General features: G+C 49.7%; 1 pseudogene; it reads left to right on the forward strand.

The window, feature by feature from the left end:
- Window positions 1-4,467: 4,467 nt before the first annotated feature.
- LOC100339278 (replication protein A 32 kDa subunit pseudogene) lies at window positions 4,468-7,010 on the forward strand (annotated as a pseudogene).
- The last annotated feature ends 508 nt before the right edge of the window (window positions 7,011-7,518 follow it).

Consider the following 7,518-nt stretch of genomic DNA (forward strand, 5'->3'; position numbering starts at 1 on the left):
TCCAGCATTGTCCTTTCACCCACAGAGTCCATTGCTGGAAAACCAGATTGTATCAGCACTGGCGGCAGGAAATGTAGACTAGAATAGGGAATAGAGGGCCAGCATCCTGCTGTAGTGGGTAAAGCTGCCGCCTACAATGCCAGCATCTCATATGGACGCTAGTTCAAGTCCCAGCTGCTCCACTTCTGATCCAGCTCCCTGCTAATGTGCCTGGGAAAAGCAATGGGAGATGGCCCAAGTCCTTGGGCCCCTGTTACCTACGTGGGAGATTTCACTCTCTCTCTCTCTCTCTCTAACTCTTTCAAATAAATAATCTTTTTTAAAAATAGGGAAGTGAGGTGTTTTTATTACCTAGTCCCCCCCTCCCCACACACATACCTGCTCTCAATGAAAAAAATGAGACACAAATAGGAAAGAATTCTGTTTAAATATAAGCATAATTATTTAAGTAGCTGAAAATCAATTACAAATCAAAGCCTTTAAATACAGAATAAGAAATACAACTTCTAAGACATTACTAAAAATGCAAGAAGACTCACCTCCATACAAAAATAAAACGGAGCAGAGGCTGGCATTGTGGCCTAGAGGGTAAAGCTGCAGCCTGCAATGCCAGCATCCCCTATGGGTGCCAGTTCGAGTCCCGGCCACTCCACTTTCAGTCGAGGTCTCTGCTAATGGTGTGGAAAACACAGTGGAAGATGGTCCAAATGCCTGGGGCCCTGCCACCCACATGAGACCCAGATAAAGTTCCTGGCTGCTGCTGCCATGGGTGAGTGAACCAGCAGATGGACATGTCCCCCCACCCCTCGCCCCAGCCCTGTAACTCTTTCAAAAATAAATAAATAAATAAATATTTTTAAAAATGAATGGCATAGACCTTGAGAATGTAAACAGGTGTTCTAACTCATTGTGCTAGGCTGAAACATGGCCCCAAAAACATCCACATGTGATTCCCAGAATTAGCTTGCATGGAAAATGCAGAATTCTGTAGATGGGGTTAAGTTAAGGATCTTGACAATGGGTGATTATTCCGGGTCATTCAGGTGGGCAAGCTCAGCATTAGGTAGGACCACAGAGGGAAGAGGATGGAGTGATGTGACAAAGAGGCCGCAAACCAGGGAGAGGAGTGGCCTACGGTGCCTGAAAAAGGCAGACAAATCCTCCAGAAGGAACACAGCCCCGTGCACCTTGATTTTAGATTTCAGGCCCCCACAAAAATGTAAACTTCTGATAATGCATCATAGTAGCAATAAGAAAACAAATCTCTCATCAAATACTTAAGGATAGCCACAGGTTTCCTAAGAAGACTTAAATAGAAAATAGACATTGTGGTTCAGGGGCTGTTAAACAGGGCTTTTTACTTGGAGACCTTTTAAAACAACACAGATGCTTGGAAATACTGCCTAAGCGAGTCTGGACTGCACTGATGATTTTTTTTTCTTAATGTTTCCCAGAGAATTTTGGCTTGAAGGAGGGAGCATACATTTGGCATTTCTATTGCTTTTTTGTTCCCCCAAAACCCATTGAAAGCAACCAGTGAACTCAGAAACAAATGCAGGTCCACAAAATGGCAGTAAAGCTTGCACAAAGATGAGGGGAAGCTGGGGGAAGACGCAGGCGACAGCGCTCAGGAAAACCTTTAAATGTACTTTTCCATCAGGACGAGGGCCACTTCCTGAGAGGCACGACGAAAATTCCTGTCTTAAAAAAGTGACCACTGGGTGTGGGCATTTAGCCATGGGACTAAGACGCCTGACTCCAGCTGCCTGCTCTTGTGCACCCTAGGAGGCAACAGGGATGGCTTAAATAGCTGGGTGCTACCATCCACAGGGGAGACTTGCATTGTGTTCCCAGGCCCTAGCTTTGCAAACACCCCACTCCACCCCCAGGCTATTGCAAGCATCAGAGTGAGTGCGTTAGTGAATGAGAGCTCCATCTCTCTACCTCTTCAACAAAAAAGAGAGGTAAGAAAAGCCTTAAGTTACACAGGCTGGAGAGTGAGTGTCTGGATTTTGCCTCTGGCAGAGAAAAAAAGGATACAGGTGAATCCCATTATCAATCCATAGAGAAACAGACCTAGGAACTGTTGGATGCAGGAAGAAACAGAAACCGTTCATCACCATTGACTGGGTAAGAAGCAAATGCCACATGCACACACACACACATACACACACGCACAAGTAGGAAGGCTCTGGAACCAGTGCTCAGGGAGCTGTCTAGAGAACAAAGGTATATATCTCCGGCAGTGTTACTGGACTGCACCAAGATGCAGTCACACCCTATGACCCAGCAATTCTACTTCTAGCGCCCTCACTGGCCTGGGAAATCCCGACCAACCAGCTTAGAGAAGTATTGCATTACGCAAAAGCCAAGTGCTCATTAAAAGTAAATCTTTTTTTTTTTTTTTTGACAGGCAGAGTGGACAGTGAGAGAGAGAGATGAGAAAGGTCTTCCTTTTGCCGTTGGTTCACCCTCCAATGGCTGCCACGGCCGGCGCGCTGTGGCTGGCGCACTGCGTTGATCCGAAGGCAGGAGCCAGGTACTTCTCCTGGTCTCCCATGGGGTACAGGGCCCAAGCACTTGGGCCATCCTCCACTGCACTCCTGGGCCACAGCAGAGAGCTGGCCTGGAAGAGGGGCAACTGGGACAGAATCCGGCGCCCCGACCGGGACTAGAACCCGGTGTGCCGGCGCCGCAAGGCGGAGGATTAGCCTAGTGAGCCACGGTGCCGGCCGTAAATAAATAAATCTTTAAAAATTCTCTCAAAAATAACGTTTATCTTGCCTGCACCCTGTCTGGCCCTGAAGCCTCCCTGTATGTGTAACCCCTCCTCACCAAGCCACACTCACCACCAGCTGCATCATGGGAGCCCTGGGGAGCACGGCCTTTGCATGTAGTCAAGTGCGGAGTTCCACAGCTCCAGACTGAAAAACACCTCTAAGGACAAGTTCAGCTACAACTGTCACTTGGGGGCAAAGAGAATGAGGAAAGGGCACATTTGTATTGTCACAGAGGGACAATCAGGGACTGGAAAACTGACCTTGCCGGCTGCCCTCACAGCGGTTAACCTGCAACTGACTGGAACTTTCTGCTTGCAGTCTTGCATATCTCCAGACTGCCCTCGCTGCTCTCTGGACCGCTGACCATTCGTGGCAGTCTTCTCACCAGGCTGTTCAAAGACACCCATCTAAGCCAGAGTTATGTCAGTTTAACTCAGCCGTGTCCTCAGGAAAACCACAGGAGCTTTAAAGGGCAGAGAGGAATGTGGAGCAATTGTATTGACTTTGTAGTCCTTTTGGGTTTCCCACTTTAAGAGGGTTTCTTTCCTAATCAAGGTATTTGAGGCCCAACACAATGAAAACCTGGCATCAGACAAATCATCATGCAAATAAAAATGCCCAAAGGTTACAAATTTCCCAAATTTGCATTATTTTTTAAAATTTGAGACAAATAAGAGCCCCCATCTGTTGCTTCACTCCCTAAATGGGGGGATCCAAGTTTCCCATGTGTGTGGCAGGAATCCAATCCCTTGGGTCAACACTGCTGCCTCCCAGGGTCTACATTAGCAGGAAGCTGGAGCCTGGTTCTCAACACCAGGCACTTTGGGGCCCGCGCTGTGAAGTAGCAGGTAAAGCCGCCACCTGCAGTGCTGGCATCCCATATGAGCGCTGGTTCAAGTCCTGGCTGCTCCACTTCCTATCCCGCTCTCTGCTATGGCCTGGGAAAGCAGTAGAAGATGGTCCAAGTCCTCGGGCCCCTGCACCCACGTGGGAAACCCAGAAGAAGCTCCTGGCTCCTGGCTTTGGATCAGCACAGCTCCGGCCATTGCAGCCATCTGGGGAGTGAACCAGCGGATGGAAGACCTATCCCTTTCTCTGTGTGTGTCTCTCTGCCTCTCCTTCTCTCTGTGTAACTCTTTCAAATAAATAAATGAAAACAAAAACAAAAAACTGGGCACTCTGATATGAGCTATGGGCTTCTTAACCAAGAGGCCAAATGCTCACCCCCATGATATTTTTTTCTCTTTTGTAGCCGTCAGATTGTACCTTTATCTCCTTGTTATGACCTTCTATGTACGGTTTTTGTTGTTTTTTATCTTTGTGGTTTTTTTGTCAGTCAGGGGACCGCATCTCGGTGGAGACCTGGCCCCTGCCTGCCTCCCTGTTTTCTGGTGGAAGTGTAGAATGTCCCACCACGATCAAGGACATTCCTGCTTCTGAACAGTGGGACTTAGCAGAAGGCTTTCTTTCACAACATGAAACAGGAATTCCATTCCTCTCCTCTGCGCTAGATTTCTGTTCGAAGGCAGGTTAAGCGGGGAGACGAGAAAGCTGATCCAGAGACTGCTACCCGCAATCTCAAGTCTTCTACTGATTTGACTCACTCATACTTGAGATTCCGGCTTGAAGTAGACCACCAAGGATGAGGAGAAAAGGGAAAAAAATCTGCAAATGGAGTGCATGCTGCATGCTGCGGCAGACCCCGGATGTGCCCTCGGAGCCTCCTCCAGCGACCACAGGCAAGGCAAATGGTAGACAACCTCCAGCTGTCTGCCTTCACACCCCTCAGCTTTCACGCCAAGGTCATCTTCCTCCAGGAGTGACCCTGACCTGGGACTGATCAAACTCAAGGGACAGAACAAGCCCCTTCTGTGAGACTGGGGATTTCTCCCATGGATCTTTGCGCTGGCTGGCAGAGACCACCAGCTGTGCACCACAGCTTCTCCTGCCTGCTCAGCTGCTTCCTGTCACTCCCACATGTGATCCTCCCGCGCTCCACTCAACGTCCGGCAGATGCTTCCGGAAAACCCAGCCTGCAACAGTTAAAGCCGCTCCTCAAATCTTTGTTTTGGCGGCACTGCAGGCGGCAGCCTGCCTTCTCTCCCTCGGGGCTCTGATTGGAATCTGTTGGATGCGGAAGGTGTAGATCTGAATGACAGAGGGCATTTTCCACGGATGGGCTGTGGAGAGCTGGACATTAGCAGCCATGTAGGAAACAGGAGCCAAGGAAAGACTTTTTCTTGGGCCACTGAAGACAGCAATTGCCAGGGTGTGCGATGAGGCGAAACCGTGCACAGGCTCTTGTGTTCCTCCATAAGGGGGCAGCCCCACTCATAATGTGCCCCCAGCATAATACCTGCATCCTCCCTCCTCCGGCATAGCCCTCACTCTCTGGGGCCAGGGCTCACCAAGATCTGCTTCCCTGCCTTACTCCCTAGGGAAGCTAGAGTGGACATGTGCATTGCAGTAGTCAAGATGGCTCCAATGTTTCATTGTTACAAGAAACAATTTTGATGAAGAGTTTTGCATTCATCTTTAACTGTTTCCTTTGTACATATTCTCTAGAAGAGGCAATGCTTGGACAGAGGCACTTTAAAACGTTTTGTTAGGGCCCGGCCTGCAGTGCTGGCATCCAATATGGGCGCCGGTTTGAATCCCGGCTGCTCCACTTCCCATCCAGCTCTGGCCTGGGAAAGCGGTAGAAGATGGCCCAAGTCCTTGGGCCCCTGCACCTGCGTGGGAGACCTGGAAGAAGCTCCTGGCTCCTGGCTTCAGACTGCACAGCTCCAGCCATTGTGGCCATCTGGGGAGTGAACCAGCTGATGGAAGACCTCTCTCTCTCTGCCTCTCCTTCTATAGTTGTTAATTGGACGTTGGCTGTTCTTAATCTTGAAATTTCTGTATTCTAAAGAATTAAAAAAATAAGGTTGAGGGGCCAATATTGTGGGGCAGCAAGTTATGCTGCTGCCATCTGGGGAGTGAACCAGAGGATGGAAGATTCTCTGTCTCTCTCTCTGTTGCTCTGCCTTTCCAAGTTTGCAGTTTACATATACAAGTTTTAAAATAAGGAGTTCTTTCCAGTTTCTGGGTACAGTGAGTAGCAGGGCCGGTAGGAGATACCCTCCCAGTGCGGAATTCAAGAGGCCTCCAAATCAGTGAAGATAAAGGAAAAATGGAGCAATTTAAAAATGAGTGCTGACATACCTGATGATGAAAGCATTGTATCAGAATTTTAAACAAATGGTTCTGAGGTGTGTCCTGGGATCTCACCAGCCCAGAGCCTTCCGAGAGTTCCCCAAGGGAATAGTGACCAAGATGTGGAATCCTGGACTTGAGAATTTTAAGTCAAGCTCCCGCTAGGGGGAGTCAGGCGCTCCTCCATGCAGTCCCTGGGCAGCTTCCGGTTGCCCACACCTTCTCCGGCGGAAAAGAAATTGAGCCTGAGCCGGGCACACTGCACCCTGTACTATAGCTCAGCCGCTTTCTGCCACTCTAGTTGATGAGGTGTTCAAAGTCGGGAATGTTGAGATCTCCCAGGTCCCCATCGTGGGGCTCATCAGTCAGGCAGAGAATGTTCTAGTCAACATTGTTTACGAAACAGAAGACATGTCAGCTGCACCCTTGGCTGTTCCCCAGGGGGTTGACACAGATGATGCCAGCAGTGAAAACACTGTGGTTCCTCCAGAAACACGTGGGAGTGGCTGGCCCCGCCCCCAGAGCTTTTCGGAACAAAGAACCTGGCAGCCTTTAGAGCCACGCCCCGCGGGACACCAGTGAGTTCACTGCTCGCTTTCTGGATGTGGTCGATGCAAGCCCAGCAGCCCTCAAGCGGGAGGGCGCGTTTCAGCAATCCAGGACCGAGTCAGGCGGGCAACTTCGGCGGGGACAGCTTCATGCCAGCAAATGACCTCCCTGTGGCCCCCCTCCTCCTGCCAAATGGGATTAAGACCTGCAGGATTAAACTTCCAGCTGCAGCACGTGACTGTGGCCTCAAGCAGGCAAGCCGTGGCTTTTTCTTAGCAACCAGCGGCCCATCTAGTCCACTGCGGGTGAGGAGCGCTTTCAATCCACAGATGCAGACGAGCTGGGTCTGATTGGGAAACAGAGATGCTTTCCAGCTGGGTCTATTTTTACTGTGCTGTTGTCTTCGGCTGTGCACGTGTGTTTGGTCAGGTGACTTCTAGCAAGTAGGTTTCTTCTATAAAAAGTCTCAGGCGACATCCTTTTGCAACTTACTGCTTTTTTAAAAAAATTATTTATTTTTTGATGCTCAAAGGGAGACGCGCAATTGACAGGGATATAAATCAGGACGGAATTTCTTGAAGAATTACAGATAAGCTCGTTACAGCATCAGCATAGGTAGCATTAGAAGAGTGTCGCTTCAGCGATGCGCAGGACTTTCTGTTCCTGATGTGTTTCCTGCTGCGAGACAGACGAGCAGGGCTAGGGCCCGACCCCAGCACCTGCCGAGAACCCCGCCGACCTCTGGCAGGTTTGGTTCCCCCTGGGTTGTGCGCGTTCCCTTCAGGATCGCACTTCCCTTTACCTCCTTTGCCTGCTGCCCAAAGTGGGCTCATGTGAACATGAGATGCCGGAGTGGTAACCTCAAGGGGTACAGAGAGGAAGCAAGGTTACTGCGCTTTGTACAAAACAGGTACATCCGTATGCTTAATAAAAGTTCTACTACTGCAGGACGTTAAGAGAGAGACACAGACAGACAGACAGACAGGATTTGACT

The sequence above is a fragment of the Oryctolagus cuniculus genome, chromosome 17 (assembly GCF_051225735.1).
Source record: "Oryctolagus cuniculus isolate XC-2025 breed Fujian yellow rabbit chromosome 17, ASM5122573v1, whole genome shotgun sequence".
NCBI lineage: Eukaryota > Metazoa > Chordata > Mammalia > Lagomorpha > Leporidae > Oryctolagus > Oryctolagus cuniculus.